This window comes from Callorhinus ursinus, unplaced genomic scaffold (genome assembly GCF_003265705.2).
Source record: "Callorhinus ursinus isolate GAN/ISIS: 27379988/994484 unplaced genomic scaffold, GSC_fseal_2.0 scaffold21, whole genome shotgun sequence".
In the NCBI taxonomy this organism is placed as follows: domain Eukaryota; kingdom Metazoa; phylum Chordata; class Mammalia; order Carnivora; family Otariidae; genus Callorhinus; species Callorhinus ursinus.
Window position 1 is genome coordinate 9,119,978 of NW_027397083.1, and position 18,434 is coordinate 9,138,411.

Sequence of the window (18,434 nt, forward strand, 5' to 3'; positions counted from 1 at the left end):
ATTACCTAAACATTTGGAAATTATCTTTAACCTTACATGCTACAAAAATTACTATTTAAATAAAGTTTATCTGAGTAATGATTCAATTTGGTTAAAACCAGATTTAAAATTTTCATAATCGTATTTTATAAGAAATAATGCTAGCTCATTTGATCAGTAAACATGTTTAGAAAGAACAAACTCAAGTAGAATAAAAATGTGTACTCACATTGTACTGATAACTCAGATAAAATATAGTTCTTTCTATTAAACCAAAATTATGAAACTAGTTTTACTTGCTGAAGTTTTACCTAAGTATGTGAATGTGAATTCTTAAAATGTTTCTGAGTTTCTATAAGAATATCTCTTTTTCACATTAAAATTATTTAAGATTCAATTTCTTCAATTTCTGAAATATTGGGGATGGCCAATTATATAAATACTTATTTATCTCTTTGCCAACCACTCTAGAGCTCCTTTAACATAAAGGATCTCAAATTTAATTGATTCATGCTATCCAGAAATAGGAAAATATGACATATTCACATAATTAAAGGGAAAGACTTTCCTAAATTACAGAAGGAAAAAGTCCTAATACAAGACAGATACAGAAAGTTTATAGTTCTAATTCCAAAATTTCAGTCATGAGTCATGAGTCAAGCATACACAAATACAAAATTCACAGGCCCATTTCAAAGAACTGGTCTCTTTAAATTCTTAATTTATTTAAATTAACTCAGACAATCAGGGAAGAACAACAAACTAGATTCTCTGTCCCCTTTATCCAAAAGAAATAAAATCTCTATAAATTATGAGTTTCTTTATAGAGAGATCAACAGACGGTTGATCCAAGTAGAAAAGGGGGTCATCTGGGAACCTTAGGGAGTCATGAGGAAGGATGGAGTTGAGTGTGACCTCAGAATCTAGAGGGCAGCGTGATCCTTAGCCATTTCTCAGAACATGAAAGGATGGGGGAGCCTTTTTAACCATTGCTGCTTTCCAGAAGCACAGGTTCAACATTGTCATAGCTCTTACAAGTAGTTGCTATAATAACCCTCATATTCTAGATGAGGATATTAAGGCATAGAGAGGTTAAATAACTTGCCCAGACTCATACAGCTGCTAAGTGGTAGAGGTAGGAATCAAACTTTAAAGTCTCACACTAGCATCCATGCTGTTAGCTAATTTATGTACCTACCCTATGCCCTAAGAGCTTACCACAGGTTAAAGACCTTTTCTCCCTAGTCCATCACTCTTATCCCACAGACGAAAGCCCAGTAAATATTGGTAGGTGAATAAACAAAAGAGGAGAGTGTGAGCCATCAGTAGCGAAAGAAAGAAGAGAGTGAGGCAGAAAATGAACACAGAGTGAAATGGAGGGGAAAAAAAGAGACAATGTATTTCCTTTTTTCTGCTCCCTGGTGATACATATTGGTCCTGCCTCCCCAAGATAACCATTTTTCTCCAATTGAGTCCCAGGAATTTTTTTTAGGTTTTATTTTTTAAGTAATCTCTACATCCAATGTGGGGCTTGAACTTATGACCCCGAGATCAAGAGTCATATGCTCTTCCAACTGAGCCAGCCAGGTGTCCTGTCCTGGGAAAAATTTTAATCATTTAAAGACATACATTAACTGCCCCTGAAAATGGAGAATGTCAATAATCTGACATTGTTACTAATAAAAACTAAAGAGCATTGACCAAGCTGGAAGTTTGACCACCTACCTTGCTATCAATAACTATTTGGTATAACTGTTTATTTCTTGATTTGAGCCTCATTAAAGGCAGACATTCTATCATATTTGTCTTTGCATCTTCATTACTTTACATAGTCCCTGAGAAATAGTAGATATCTAATAAAATGTTTAATTGAATAGGAAAAATAAGACTTGGTGAAATTACCTCTCCTTGTCAAATAAGAGGAAAGGAGAATTAATTCCAGTTAATATGATGTAAGTACAACCAAAATAGACTGACAAAATGATATATTTGTTATAAATTCCCAGATAAAGTTTGCAGTGACTTGCAGTTTGGAGTCAGGATTTATATTTTATATTATAACCCATACAACACACAAGCACACATACATGTGGATAGAAGTCAAACTGAACAGAGCTGATAAAATATTTTGATACTATCGATCCCAACTGTTCTCATATTGACAGATTATTGTACATTGAACAGAATGCAGAGAATGATTTCAGCTAAGTTTTGAAAAAACAAACAATGGAACTATTAAAATATTGGGTTTATTTTTATAATTAAAACATGTTAATTGAAAAAAAAGTTCAAGTAACTGTTCAAATAACTATTCTTAGTTATTGTTGATAGAGTGAGATGGCCTAATTCTTTCAAACCCTGGCCCTTGCCTAGGCTATATACTATAGCAGTACTTATTATTAGTTAGTTCCCTCAGATTTAGTTGAAAGTACTTTAAGGTTATTCATATAGCTTATTTCTATGTGAAAATGGTTCTCTTAATAAAAGAGTTTGCATGTTATTTCTTGTCATAATACTCATAGTAATATTTGTCATGTCCTTTGGTAGTGTTTATAATGGTTTTTATAAAGCTTTGGTATACATCATTATGTTTGATTCCTACCATACGCTTGTGATACAAATAGTTCATTATGACCATTTGGCTAATGATAAGGAAGTGTGTGTGTGTGTGTGTGTGTGTGTGTGTGTGTGTGTGGTGGGGTTGGGAGAGAGAGTGTGCCTAATATCTATGTCTCACAGTTACTAAGTCTTAGAGATGTGACTCCTAGTTCAGTGATCATATTAATATAATGACTCAGTTGGCTTATATTCATACTTCTAAAAAGCTACAAAATTAACAAACCAGCTAGGGGTTGTTCTGGCGTAAAAATATATCTATGACTTGAAGAGATGATGTTATTTTTGACAAACGAAGGCTTAGTTGTCTTATACCTGTTGGGGGTGGGGGGTGGTGTGCGTCTTCCCTCCAATTTTCTAAAAATTAAAACCAAAACTGTATGAAAACCACATATTCTAACCTTTCACATTTTTCCTTATTCCTCTTCAGTCTGAAATGTTTCCCAGAAACAATGATATCCTTAGAATTTCTTGGTCAACTGTATCACAGACAATTCTAAATGCCATATACTCTCCTGTTAGGAATTATTACCCAATATTTTGATGAGAAAAATTCATCCTTCTGGCTCTTCAGAATCATTAGGAGGTGGCAACCACAACACCAAAGATTGACATTGAAGAGTATATTTTGGCAATAATCAGCTTTTGGGATTTAGCTTTTAAATGGATCTTTTGGAATAAGCTGAGGACAAACAGTTGCCTAGCTAATTGGGACAAAGGAAAAGCAGGTAAAAAGTATTCTAAAATCTTTTCCACAGCCACACACACCATTGGATGAGCAAGGCGGTCATATAGAGGAGACTTTTCCTCCTCATCATGACCAAAGTGTGGTTCTTTTGTGGTGACTAAGTACAGATCTTCCTCACTTTATATAGGGTTACATCCCAATAAACCCATTGTAAGTTGAAGGTGCATTTAATATATTTTAATCTGCAGAATACTACAGCTTATCCTAGCCTACCTTAAGGGTACCTTAGAACCCTACCTTAGATCGCTTACATTAGTCTATAGTTGGGCAGAATCATCTAACAAAAGACCTCTTTTTTAAATGGAGTGTTGAATATCTGATGTAATTTATAGAATTTTGTACTGAAAGTGAAAAACAGAATGATTGTAGGGGTACAGGATGGTTGTCAGTGCATTGATTGTTTACCCTTGTGGTCATGTGCCTGACTGGGAGCTGTGGCTCCCTGATGCTGACCATCATCATGAGAGAGGGTCAGGTTGCATATCACTGGCCCAGGAAAAGATCCAAAATCAAAATTCAAAGTATGGTTTCTACTTAATATATATTGTTTTTGCACCATCATAAAGTTAAAAAATCGTAAGTTGAGCCATTGTAAGTTGGGGACTGTCTCTACAGACCTCGAGTCATTCAAGCTATCACAGGGTCTTTTTACAAGCACTAGTTTTGAAGCTGAAAGAGGTGGACAAAACATTATAATGCACCTATTCTTCTGGAAACTGCTTTTGAAGGAGGGTGACTGAATGAGCATGACCAAAGTACTGAGGATCATTCCCTGTGGGTGGTCATGATTACATACAAGGAGAAAGAGTCAGTACTTACATGCGTGTGTGCAAGAGTTTGTGTATGAATGTGCATGGACATAATCAACCTTCTTGAGCTAGAAGACAATATTTCCTGCCTAACAGTTTTTTTCTAAATCCTAAAGTTTAGTATTAGTGTCTGTATTTTTATCAGTCAACATGACAATGCTAGTTGGATTATTAAGAAAAGAGCCAAAAGCATAATTACATTGTAAGTACTACTTTTTATGGAATATACTGAAATAGTTATGAAACTAATGACCAAAAGCTTGCCCCTCACCTCAGTTGCCAGTGTCAATCTATGCTGCATTAGAATCTGTGCTGAATTAGAAGTAAGTTTAGGATCATCTCCAAGATAATAAGACTCCCTGCTTATGATTATTATCCTTTAATGCTAAAACCCTGTGAAAAATCCCCCCAAAGCTTCGGTGAGTGTAGTGGGAAGAGCATTCATGAGGTTCGTTATTTGCTTTTGCTCCTTTGGCCAAAGGTCTAAATTAAATCAAGTTCAATGTTTTTGCTTGCGCCTTTTCTCATGATGAGGAAAAGCTACAAAAAGAAATCCCATGGAAAGGAGTACCAAGAAAAAGTATGTATTACTCCCTAAGGCCTTAAAAGAACAGATTTAAAACACCCACCCAAAGCCTGGAGTGAGGTGAGGAGAGATATATCCATTGTCAAGCAGAAAAGAAACATCATCCCAAGAAGAATCTAAAGTAGAAAAGAAATCCAAAGATAGAAAGCTATAAAAGATATTCTGAACATATGTAAAAGTTCCAAAATGTTGCATCATAATTAGTTTCCTAGATTCAAGTACATATAATTTTCCCCCCTTGGGGAGAAGTAAAAGCAAAGACACCTGGATTTTAGTAGTTGAAAGAAATTCTTTAAAAAAAAAAGCTTTTTTTTTTTTTTTTTTTTTTGGTCTACTTCAGTGCTTAATTATTCCCTAGATCCAGTCTGTCTTTGCTCTTAGGTGTGTATTCTCATTGAAGCAGTTCAATTCATGATAGAATCCTGAAACAGGGGCGCCTGGGTGGCTCAGTCGTTAAGCGTCTGCCTTCGGCTCAGGTCATGATCTCAGGGTCCTGGGATCGAGCCCCACATCATCGGGCTCCCTGCTCGGCGGGAAGCCTGCTTCTCCCTCTCCCACTCCCCCTGCTTGTGTTCCCTCTCTCGCTGTCTCTCTCTCTGTCAAATAAATAAATAAATTCTTTAAAAAAAAAAAAAAGAATCCTGAAACATTCTAAGACTGCCTTCTTGTAAATGTTGCTTTCTAAAGAAATGTTTTATATCTTAAAAGTTAGAAATAGCCTTTTTAAGTGTAGATATTTGTTCTCAAAGCTGCTGGAACTTTTCTTATAGTAAGTCATCACCTTTGTACTCTTTCTTTTGGAAGAAAAGTAGTAGACCACTTTACCAATTGAAATTTGAAGGAAGTAAAGGGAATATGTAATATACAGGAGTATATGTATATGCTTAATACCTGATCTTCTACTCAGTGAATGATGCTTTCAAGCTGAGTACAGTGAAAGGCAAATTTCTAGTTTCATTAAGGCATGAGTATACAGATTCCTTGCTAGAGGGTGTGGTCATCGTTAGCAATGTAACCAAATATTGCTGGCTCTCTGTTTTCCGTGAATGTGGAAAAATGGTGCCTCTCTACCACTTCGAAGTTGGATGTGGTAATATGATTTGTTTTTATAAACAGAATATGAGTGGAAGTAATACATGTCACTTCTTGGCAGAAACTTTTGAAGACAGTGTGTTATTTGCCATATATTCTTGTCCAGTAAAAAGGTGGTTATGAAATCACTTGTCAAGGTGAAGTTTTTGTCAGCTGAGACCTTGAGTGATGACAGTAAGATGTGCCCTTCTGCCCAACCTGAGAAGTATACACTGTGTGAGCAAGGATTTTTGGGGGGCTGTTTGGTTGGATTTTACTTGTTTGTTACCACAATATAACCTAGTTTACTCTGACTGATTATAACAGGGAAGAATTTAAAAACTTTTCTCCATACAATACCACAAATAAATGAAAATACAAACTGTGGACTTTGGGTGATAATGATGTGGCATGGTAGGTTCATCAATTATAACAAATGTACCACTCTGGTGAGGGATATTGATAATGCAGAGGTTATGCAGGTGTGTGTGTGGGGGGGGTATATGGGAAATCTCTGTACCTTTCCTTCAATTTTGTCATGAACCTTAAATGTGTCTAAAAAAATAAAGTATTAAAACAATGTAAGTCTTCTCCAGTATCCAGCATCATGTTAAGTTGGTGAAGTTCTTGAAAGTAATATCTGTAGGACAAAGTACTTGCTTTGGGCATCTGTCCATGATCAACAATAAACCATGTCAATGACCTTTCAAGTTTTGACTCTACACATCACATAGTAGAGACAGAAGTGTGTAAAAGAGTAAAAGACAAACTAGCAAATAATGAGTTTTTTGTTGATGGGACCAGCCTTGCTCTTTTGTTTTTGCACTTCACTCTGCCTGGAATGTATTTCTGCCAGATCCTGGCATGGCTGACTCTTCATCATTCATATATCCATTCACATGTCACCCTTGAGAGCAGATTTGTTGACAACCTTATCAAAAATAGTTCCCTGTCCCATCACTGTCTATCATATAACATCTTTTATTTTCTTCACAGCTCTTAAACCATCTACAGTATTTCTACATGTGCTTGTTTATTGGTTTATTGGCTATAAGATGCCAATATAATAGAGGTTCCATGATTACAAATATGCTATCAGGTTCATTACTGTGTTCCCAGCTCAAAGAACAGTTATTGGTATAAAATAGGTTGTGATATAATTTTGTGTTTGAATGGGTAATTAGAGACATCTACTTCTGACCAAACCAGAGTAAGAGGGAATGGGTCTTCCTTCATCCTTTAAGCAACTAAAATAATCTGGACAAAATATTTGAAAGACTAGTTTCAGTGGACAACAGTTATCACCAGACAGTAATCCCTGAGGGCAGGGAAAAAATGAAAGAAGTCCTACCAGTTTTTTAGCTTACTGCATAGAGAGTTTCTAGTGTATACCATAGGGAGGGGAACCCAGACAGGGTCTAGCAGTCTCCCTGAGTTGAAGAAATACAGGGCCATCCCATCTAGAGTTCACAGGGCAGAGTGCCAAAGGACTGCACTACAGAGTGAGAAAGTGCTGTAGATCTCCACAGGGTCCATATTGGTCTTCAACTGAGAACTGATCAGAACATGTGGGTGAGGAGACTACCAATACCAGAGCCACCTGAAAGGGTAAGGGACTCAATCTCCAAGGCTCATACAGGGCCAGGAACATTTTATGTTCTCATCAGTCAGAGTGGGAAAAACTCCATAAACATGGGCCCCCAGTTAGATACACAAGGCATTGCCTTGATAGTGGGGAAAAATTATCCTTAGTCTAAAAGTTTCTGTGGTCCTGCCTAACAAAACAAAAAAAACTTAAACTTTTTCTAAATAACTGTGTTCTAGAACAAATGTCAGGAACAGAAAAAAATCAACAAGATAAAATTAACAAAAAAGAAAATCAACAAGATAAAATTAAAAATTCCTGACATAACATCAAAATTACTAGGTAGGGATGGAAACAGTAATCCTCAACCTATAGTAAAGGAGAAACTCAAATCAATTGAAACCAATCTGAATTAGTAATAATTCAAGTGGAAGACTAAGTGGATAGGATGTTAAGATATATTTTTTAATTCTGTTTTCTGTTTTATAATTAAAAGTAAACATGTTAAGGAGAGCCATGGAAGATATAAAAAAAAAAAACCCAAATGAACTTCCATAAGTGAAAACTATAATATCTGAGATAAAAGAATGCACTACATGGGATTAATAGCGTATCTGAGGCTACAGAAGGAAATATTAGTGTACTTGCAGACTTAGCAATAAAAACTAAGTGAAACAAAAAAAACTGAGAGACGAAGAAAAACAGGGTGTTGGTGAGACGTGGGACAACATCAAGTGGCAAGCTACCTAATGTTCATGTAAATTGGAATCATTAAAAGGGGTGGGGACAGAAAAACTATATGAAGAAAAGCATCTAAAATTTTTCCAATTTTGATGAAAATCAGAAACTCACAGATTTGAGAAGCTTAGTGAAACCTAAGCAGGAGAAATCTGAAAAAAACTACAACAAACTACATCATAGTCAAATTACTAAAAAAAAAAATCTAAGTGTAGCCAGGGTAAAAAGGACCATTATGTACAGAGGGACAATAACAGTAGACTTGTTCTGAAACAATGAAGGCAAGAAAACAATGGATAAATTTTTTTTTGAGATTTTATTTATTCGAGAGAGAGAGAGAGAGAGAGAGAATGAGAGAGTGAGTGCAAGGCAGGGAGGGAGGGGGACAAACAGACTGTGCTGAGCGTGGAGCCTCAGGCAGGGCTCTGTCTTCGGATCCTTGAGATCATGACCTGAGCCGATATCAAGAGTCCAATGCCTAACCAACTGAGCCACCCAGGTGCCCCTCAAATAATTTTTTTAGACATACAAAAGCTAAAATAATTAGTCACCGGTGGCTCCAAAATATGTTAAAGAAGTCCTTCCAGCAGGACAATGATACCAGATGGAAATGCGTAACTACACATCTGAATGAGAGCATGGGTCAGAATGGTAATTATGATATGTAAGTAAATATGAATGTTTTTATTTTAAAATTTTAAAGTCATATTACAAGATTGACTGACTTTAAAGAAATATAATATCAATTTGTTGTTGGGTTTATAACAAAGGCAAAAGTAAATGTATGACCGTAATAGCAAAAGAGCAGAAGAACTGAAAGTAATGTATATTGTTATATATTTGTGGTATATACGAAGTGGGGTAATATTACGTGATGGTAGGCTCTAACTTAAAGGTATAGTATAAACTCTAAAGCAACTTATCCCCAAAAAGGAAAAAAAAAAGAAAAGAAAACAAGTTTAGAAAATAAACCAAGTGAGATAAAATGAAATTATTAAAAATATTAAATCCAAAAAAGGTAGACAAAGAAGTAAATAGAAAGAAAGAACAGATGAAATATGTAAAGCAGAAGTGGCAAGATAGATTTTAACGAAATCTTATTAATAATTCCAATAAACTTAAATGGTGCAGCCATCCCTAATTAAAAGTCAGATATTGTCAGGTTAGGTGAAAAAGCAAGACACAAATATATCTCACCTGGAAGAAACCTGCATTAAATATAAAGACACGACTAGGTTAAATGTGAAAGGAGCAGAAGGAGATATACTGCTAACATTAGTCCAAAAAGCTGAAGTAGCTATATTAATGCCAGATAAAGTATACTTTATAAAAAAAAAATAATACCAGGGATAAAGAGGGTCACTTGCAAAGAGATAAAGGGTTAATTCATCAGACGATATATTAAATCTTCAACATTTATGTACCTAGGGACAGAGCTTCAAAATGCACAAAGCAAAAAAGGATAAAATTGATAAATAAATCCACCATTACAGTGAAGAATTTCAATAGTAGAATAAGTAGACAGAAAATCACTAAGAGTATAGACAAACTGAATAACATTATCAAACAACTTGTCCTAATTTACATTTACAGAGCACTTTACCCAACAGCAGCAGGACGTGCACCGTTTTTAAGAGCATGCAAACATTTACCAGTCCAGGCCATAAAACATGTTCATAAGTTTAACAGGATTCAAATCAAACAAAAAATGTTCTCTGATCACAATGGGATTAATTAATATTAGAAATCAGTAACAGAAAGATATCTGGAAAATCCCCCAATATTTGTAAATTAAGTAACACATATAAATAAACCATGAGTTAAAAACTATTTTGAACCAAGGAAAAATGAAACACACATATCAGATTTTGTAGAATGCAGCCTAAGAAGGTTTTAGAGGCACATGTAGTGCAGTAAAATAATTATCTCAAATCAGTGGCCTAAGCTTCTATGTTAAGTAGAAATACAAGAGCAAATAAAACCTAAAGGAAATAGAAGATAAGAAATAAAGAGCAGAAATCAGTGAAATTAAAAGCAAAGATAGAAAATCAGTTGAACAAAGAGCTGACTTATTGAAAAGATCAAAAAGATCAATAAAATTGATAAACTTCTAGCCAGACTGATAAAAAAAAAAAAGAGTGAATGCACGATTTTCCAATATGAGGAATGAGAGAGGGTGGATCACTATAGATCCAGATATTAAAAGAATACAGGAATTATTATGAATTAGTAAATAGCTAATACAGGAGTAGTTTAATGAAACCACAATTAACAGTCAATTTACACACAGGCTACTGTTAGTTTATTATTTAAGGCTGAAGTTAAAAGGAAGAGCCCTGATCAAGGATGTAATATATTAAGTTCCTGAGTTGTTATCCAGCATATTTTTGTTAATAACAACAACAAAAATTTATCTAGTACCTAGAATTTGAAGGGAGCTGTGTTGGACTCTCTCCAGGGAACAAAAAGACAAAAAGGAGGTCCTCTGAAAATGCATGTTATGTATGTAAAATAATAAAGCATAAATGTTCAGTGATATGGGTTAAATAACTCCTCTTGAGATTGATGAGAGGGAGTAATTATAAAGGTCCAGGCAGACATCTTGGAGAAATTGATCCAAATAGCTCAGCATTTATGGTAGAGTTACCTAAGTTTGCATTTCTGGATGTAAATAAGAAGGCTAAATAATTTGAGAAACATAATGATATCCAAACCTTAATAACTGGGTGAAACACTTTAAATAAAAGATCCAAGCTAATTTCAAGGTGTAATTAATAAAAAATTAAAGAGTTAAAGAAATGGAATAATAGAATATAATCTTTTTGGCTAATAAACTAATTCGAACACTTGGATTACAGGCAAACAAATTTTCCAATAAGCCAAGGAGGGAACAGATACTCTATTAAGTTTCTGTTCTTATATGATAGCATATGATGTGGGAAGCAAATAAAAGCATGGTGACATGCTGTAAGTAGACTGTGTTTAAAGGAAAAACATGACGTTTTCACATAAGAATTCTAAGAGGAATTTGCTCATAGTGAGGCTGTTGGGATCCTTTCATACTCAGTATTGACTCCCAAGAAATAAAACATATCCACATTAAAGTCAAACATTTATCTCCTATTTGTAGTAGCTGTTGACTCGCGATCCCAGACCAATTCTGGGAATTTAGAATTTCCTAATTTAGGTGCATTTCCTCCCCTTTAACCCAAACATACTGTTCAAAAGCCCCAGATTACCAGGGTACTTCTTAAAAGTTGAAGCATTCTAATACTAACATCTTCTGGGAAAGAAGTCCATTCTTGCAGGGTCAAGGGAAGGGCTCACAGGTGCCCTGCTGTCCCGCAGTTCATGCATACTTCTTGTCAGTTTCCGGTACTCTACCACCTTTCAGATTAGAATAAGGACTATTGCTGATACTAAGCTTTCTCAGAGTGAGGGAAGAACAAATTTAATTTAATTTTTTTAAAAGATTTTACTTATTTATTTGACACACAGAGAGAGAGAGAGAGAGAGAGGGAACACAAGCAGGGGGAGCAGCAGAGGGGAGGGAGAAGCAGTCTCTGCTGAGCAAGGAGCCCCATGCAGGGGCTCCATCCCAGGACCCTCAGATCATGACCTGAGCCGAAGGCAGAGCTTAACTGACTGAGCCAACCCGGCGCTCCGGAACAAATTTAATTTTAAAAAGAAATCAGATTTGAAAGAAACTTTTCGTCAACTTTAATATAACTGTCCAAGCTACTCTAGATTCTCAGGATGCTGGATGAACAACAATGGGCAGTGAGCGGTTTAATTTCATAATTCCTCGTTTGTGATCTGACACATTTCTTCAAGAGACCCAGGAAAATGTGCCTGTAACTGATGCCCTGTTGTTGGAGGAGGTCATGGAGAGGATGTGACCTCCAGTTGACCTGAAAGCTGAATCCAGGCAATCTGAGGCTCCCCAACCCCTTCCCCATCCTTGGAATACATCATCACCCATAGTCCCCACAGCTGTAGCCATCTCAAGGACGTAGCCTTGGGACTTGAGAGCACCTGCATGTACACGCATATGAAACCAATGAAGGCCTCTATATAAACATTTACGACGGGGGCCGGCAGGTGTGGAGATCTACTTTTCTTGTGCTGCTGAGACGAGCCTGGTAAGTTCCCCTGTTTGTGGAAACTGCCACCTACCATGTTGGAGTGGCCTGCCTCTGTTCTCAGGTCTCTCCTTTTCCTCTGTGTTCATGTTTGGGGGCCAGTTTAAGGTTTCACCCAGGGAAACTGTTGTGGTTTCAAAAGAACAGTGGTTATGTTTTTGGTATTTGTTTTCTATGGCAAAATGTTTATTGAATACATAACAATTGTTCGATGAAATTTGATATCTAGACACCCATTTAAAACCACCAACCTGAGTTGCAAGGATAATCTGATGTAATCTGTTGTGGAATTGCTGATTTAGGAACTATCCTCATTTCCTGGGGTCTTTTCTTACGTCGTTGTTAAGCATTTTCATGTTGGTGCTTGGTGGTCCTGTTGGCTTCATAGCAAGTCTTCATGGGGAAGCAGTAAACTGTCATCAGATTTCCTTTCTAAATATGCTGTCCTGGTCAAAGTGATCTCAGACAGTTAATCAAGGAAGCAATGTCTCTGTTTTCATGAGTCTTGGAGCACATGGATAATTGCAAAAATGTATTTGTGTGTATAATAAACTTTAAAAAGTGGTCCGGAGTTACTCAACTGTAGGTTTACAAAAACAAGATCAAAATAACTATTTGTAAAAATAAATTTACAAACAAATATCTCAATGTCAAAACAATTGATTAAATGGTTCTACTTGTTTTATCCGTGGCTAATAAAGACAGAGCTAATATGGTAAGAAACAAGCATCTACTTTATTTATAAGACCCATGCAGTACTTCTAGATCACTTATTATGTGTCAGGAAATATGCCAAGCCCATAATAAATATTAATTCATTTCAGTCCCCACAATAATCCTATTAGGTATGGAATAATGTCCTGCTTGCAAGTGAAAGGAAACACGAGGAAGAGAAAAAGAATTTGAAAGGGAGGGAGACACTGTGGAGACTAACCGTCTGCTATAAGGAAGAACTAAAATTTGAACCCAGGTCTGCCTGGACTCCAATGCCCAAACTTTTAAAACCACCTTTTATTGGTGCCTGGGATTTGGTGGGTACTAACTAATTAAATTAAATAAAGGCTAAGATGATATGCTGGGTTTTTAAAGCCTTTCCACACTAACATAGGTGGAATTGTTGATCAATCCTAATTCTTCATGTATTTTGTCTATATGCTGTGTTTATTAATAATGTTCAACTCCCATATATGAATAATTCCTTTAAAATGTCTTTAATAAGATATGATCCAGATGAAACAGAATTATTGTTTTTAGATGGAAACCTTAAACATTTTATATCGATTTTCGTTACCAAATTTCTCCCACTGATCTGTGAAGTTTAACCTAGTAGTTGCTCTGTTACAAACAAGAAGATTTTTAAATGCTACATTTTATAGAAAAAAAAAATAACTCCTGGAAATGTTAGAGGCAAATCTAATGTTAGTGGCACAGTATATATTTTTTTCTTTCTAATATTTGTAACAGATAACCTAGAGTTTGTAAAATAGTGATTTGAGAGTGACATTTGGGGGAAATGCGAGGTGCCCTCCAAGTTCTTATTTTCACCTTTAAATGTTATAAAAATTTAGTATTTCAGATTAATTTTATAAATTTGATTAAAATCTGTTAAATTAGATTGTTTGCAGTTGGTAGAATTCTTTTACCTATATCCACTTTTGTGACATCTGCTGACAATTCCTGGTATTGCAGTGCTCCATAATTCATCCTTATCTGCCTTCTCCAACTGTCCAAGACTTATATATTCAGATAATACCGATTTAATTCACCTTAAGGAACTTAGTGCATATCCTTGACTAAAGAAGAGGTATTGTAATATGAAACCCAATTCTAGAAGAGAAATGAGTCCTCCAGAGGCTGAGGAATAATTCACTTAACATATTTGTGTATTTTTCCTCATTGCTTGTCACTAAAAGAGATATTCTACATTTTTTCCCCTGAAAACCCCAAACTCCTTCCATGTAAGAATATTCTATATTGTAATATTTACTATTGACAGTCATCAACCATTCCCCTAATGACCTCATGCCACGCAGATATTCACCATATGACAGTTATGTGATAAAAACTGTGCATCAGAGTAAAACTGAAGGGAAAGAGTCTAAATCCATATTAACAATGAATGAACTGTACCTAGATCCCTGCACACATCGGTGCATGGCTACAAAGCAGAATGCATGAGCAAACTTTTTATATTACCAGGAATCCATTTATCCATAGTCCCATCAGTCAAATTCAGATACTTGTTGCCAGCTCCAAGATTTATAGGCTAGAGCTGGTTTTTGAAATTGCTTTGTATTTCCATTTAACAGCCAGGGCAGCAGCATGTTGAAATTTTGCCTTGGTCTCCTTGGAGCCTATTTATAAAGCTAATTTGTCTCTCTGGACATTCCGCCCCCCTCATTCAAATGCCAGCTCTAGGCTTCCGAACCATTAACTGCGCACCCCCCCCTTTTTTTTTTGTCCCAAACAAAATGCTGTCCTAGACAATGCCACTGCAGAACCGTGATGATTCTGATGATGATCTAGTCCTTCCAGGCAGGTTACAAACAATGTTGCCTTCTGGCCAGAGATGGTTTCCCTGCCCTCCCCTCCCCTCAGACACACGGAGCCGGGGGAAGTACACATTTACTGTACTGCGTGCGGCTGCCTTGAAGAAACTGTAGCTAACCACCTGATTAGTATTCTTGCCTCCACCGTGTCTCACTTGCAGCATCAGAGGGCTGAGCAAAATGCAGTAGAACAGGGACAGACACAGCTCTGGCAATCATCTCAATGCAGGCTGCCGAGTGTTGGGGGTGGGGGATGCAGCACATCAAGATTAATAACCTTGCCATAATCCGGGGCGCCCTGCAAGCAGACACCTCTGCTGATTGACCTGCTCCTGGCTTGATGAATCTGCCCCGGGGGAGAGGGATCCGGAACCTACCTTGTCTTGCCCCCCCCCGCCCGATTTTGGATGTTCTTTTGATCCTACACCGATCTGGAAAGGTAACCGTGAGCCCTGCCATCTGCAGCCCACGGCAGCTATTGGAGGTTACTACTGACAGTTTTCATTACACTGGGGTGTGTGTGTGTGTGTGTGTGTGTGTGTGTGTGTGTGTGTGTGTGTGTGAGTGGGGGCGACTGCTTTCTCGTGAAAGAGGATGTGCGAGTGTCCGTGAGTGTGTGTGTTTGTGTGACAACTAAAGCAGGTATACCGTACAGTAGGAGATTTCAACAGCGTGAAAATATTCTCTGGGCACTTGGACTCAGTGTGTAGCCCCCAGCCTTCATCATTCCCTTCCTTTCCCACTCCCCCTTTCTCTTTTTGCCTTGGATGAGTTTTTGGCTTACTTTTTGGCGGAGTCTCTTGGACATGTTTTTGCTGGTGCTGGAAGATCAGATAAATGGAACCTTTGCAAACTGATGATTTTTCTCCTATGTGACTTAAAAAAAGAAGAAAAAGAAGAAAATAGAGTAGTGCAAGATAAGCTAGAGGATTTTAAATTTTCCTTGGTGAACTTTGAGGATCCACAAGGAAGGTAAGTCACGGGACTCCTTAGATCTTGGTCCTTGTTTTCTTGCAATGTTTGTGCTTTCCTGTTTGTTTTCGGAAATCGATATGCAGTTTATAAGTGCATTTTTAGAGCCTGTAATGCCCAGAAGAACTCAGTGTGTGGCATTTTGGGGCTATTTTCATGCCAAGGAGATTATTTGCATTTGTATAACCATCCCCCATCCCTCTGCCTCTTATTTATCTAACATTTTCACAGTGAATTCTGCTTCTGTGAAAAGTGGAAAAAAAATAATTCCAGCCTTCTCCCTCCCTGAAATGCTCTCTAAATTTGGCGGGGGGTGGGGGGGTGGCGGTTCAGAAAAGCGACTGGCAGAGGCTCTGAGTAAGAGGCAAAAGTGTGTCTGCTCAGAGACTGAGGGTGGAGGTTGGGGTGTAATCTGGACTTTTATGATAACTTAATAGTAGACTTTTTACCCCCCCCATGGCACTTATTTTTTCTCTGGAATAGTTAAATCTCCTCTGGAGAGCAGCGAATGTGTGGAATACAGAAAAGCTATTTCAACACCTCTTAAATGGAACAAATGAGAACAAAGTGGAAATTGTTTAGTATTTTGAACCTCCTTTTTTGCACGGATTCTCCTGCGATCGCATCTCACTAACCTTTCTGAATGCTCTGTCCCCTGATTAAGACTAGTGTCTCTCATTCTGGAACATCCCCTTACCCTACATGGTCCCTAGAGAAGGAAGTGCGGTTGCAAATTGCTCCTAATAGTCTACTCTTGGCTGTAAAAGCAAGCAGGAGGCATCAGGAATTCAGGTGACTTTGGTCAAACATCTTGCTTAACTCCATCCCTTTAGTGTTTCCTGGTGGTTAGCTGTAGCTCTTTTTCTTTTTTTTCCTTTCCCTTTCCCTCAAAGTAAAATGCAGATAGTGTGTCACCTATTTCCATCCCGAGGTGACTTAATTAAAGCAGAGTAGCATTTCACTGTGTTAGCATCCGTATTCCGGGAGCTGTATTTTTATCTCTGCACTGGTCTCATGTAGCTTCTCCCAAGAAGTGAGAATCACTCGTAAATGTATTTCTAAAATATTGAGCCCCCCAAGTAGAAGCAGTAGAGCTTCATTCAGTCTTCCTCCGTCAGTACCATGTGGATGGTTTATCCTAGAAGGAATGGTGAGATTTCATGGAATGTTGGCCAAGTTGAACTGTTCTGTGAACATTTTCATGGAAGAGCTGACAGGACGTTAACCAGGCCGAGGAGTGCACACAGAGGTGTTTCTCCGAGGGGGGGGGTGTCCGTGTGTAGATAGAGAGATGATGCAAATTGTAACCTGAGCTTTCTTCAGAGACAGCTGGGGGTCAAATATGTATTGGGGCGTCCAACTCCAGAGATGTCAGAGCTCATACTCCAAACATTAAGACTGTTTTCTCTATAAGGGATTTCCCCCTAATCCTGAACTAAAAAGAAAGAAAAAAAAACCCCAAAACTTAAAGGTGAGCTTATATCCTGGTCTTGCCATGGACTATCCCTTCTGTCTATCTGATATTTTTGCAAAGTGGTATGAAAGAAACCATTTAAGGAGGGCCAGTGTTGATGCCTCTCCCCCCACCGGCTGTCACTTCCTCCACTCATTGCTCCTGGTGAATATACTAGGGAAAACTATCTCCCATCAGTATAATGTATGATCTGTCATTCTTGTCAACTATTTCTGCTCAGGATATTTTCATCTTTTATTCAGAGATTCCAGTTACATTCTTTTATCAGAAAGGGACTTTTTTCATTTTTAAAAGACTTGAAACCTAGGAGAAACTCCAAATAACATTCCATTTTCTTTGTGGAGCAAACAACCTGGGACTTGTGAAACCTGAAGGCAAATGTCATACATGTCCTGGAAACACAGGGTACCCCTCTGAGGAGTGTGTAGAGCCCTGTTGAGTGCTCCAGTGCTTAGGGATGGGGAGGGGGTTGTGTCCGGGTAGAGGAGTTGCCCACACTCTGCCTGGATCATCACCCTTCCTTAGGTTGGGCAGCTCCTCAGGAACCTGCAGCTTTTGGTAACCAGTACCAGGTACAGGGGACCGTATGTTACATCTTCTATTTTGTGTGGGGACTGTTCTGAATAAGGAGAAGCCCTTTGAAAATGTTGTTCTGGAAGTTGGCAAATTAATGCCTCTTCTTACTGAGGCTATTTAATTCTGACTGCTCCCCTCCCATTCACATTCTCACCCAGGGTGGGTATATTTAGACTTGTATTGGTTTAAAGAAAAAATTAATTGCAGATTATGCTCAATACCGTCTTAAAAATAATAAGGAAAACATCTTGGCTTTTGTGTATTTGAGATTTAGTAATTGTAACGAGCGAAACTTCTAGCGATAGCAACACTTTCATTATCACTTATTTTCAGCTAATAATAGAAATGGGGTACAAGCCAACTCAGGGTATGCTGATTATAGTTCCTGCAATGAGTAGAGCATCTCCCTGGTAGGTCAAGGTTTCCTGATGGTCTTTGAGCAGTTGTAACTTTGCATCTTTATTAGCTTAGGTCAGAGCAAAAGTAAACAGCTTTCAATCAGAAGAGGCTCCAGATCTATGGCTTTGTTCTGTCTTTTCCAGATTTGTTTTGTGATAAAGCATTTTTTTTTTTTTAACAGGGTTTGTTT

At 37.4% G+C, this 18,434-nt stretch overlaps 1 protein-coding gene across 4 annotated transcripts in view; it reads left to right on the forward strand.

Moving 5' to 3' along the window:
- The first annotated feature begins 15,226 nt into the window (after positions 1-15,226).
- LRRC4C (leucine rich repeat containing 4C) overlaps positions 15,227-18,434 on the forward strand; it is a 1,189,131-nt gene continuing 1,185,923 nt past the window's right edge. For all 4 annotated transcript variants that reach the window (XM_073904733.1, XM_073904737.1, XM_073904739.1 and 1 more), the window contains exon 1: positions 15,227-15,795. The gene's annotated coding sequence lies outside the window, so the exon portion shown is untranslated. The remainder of the gene's footprint in view (positions 15,796-18,434) is intronic.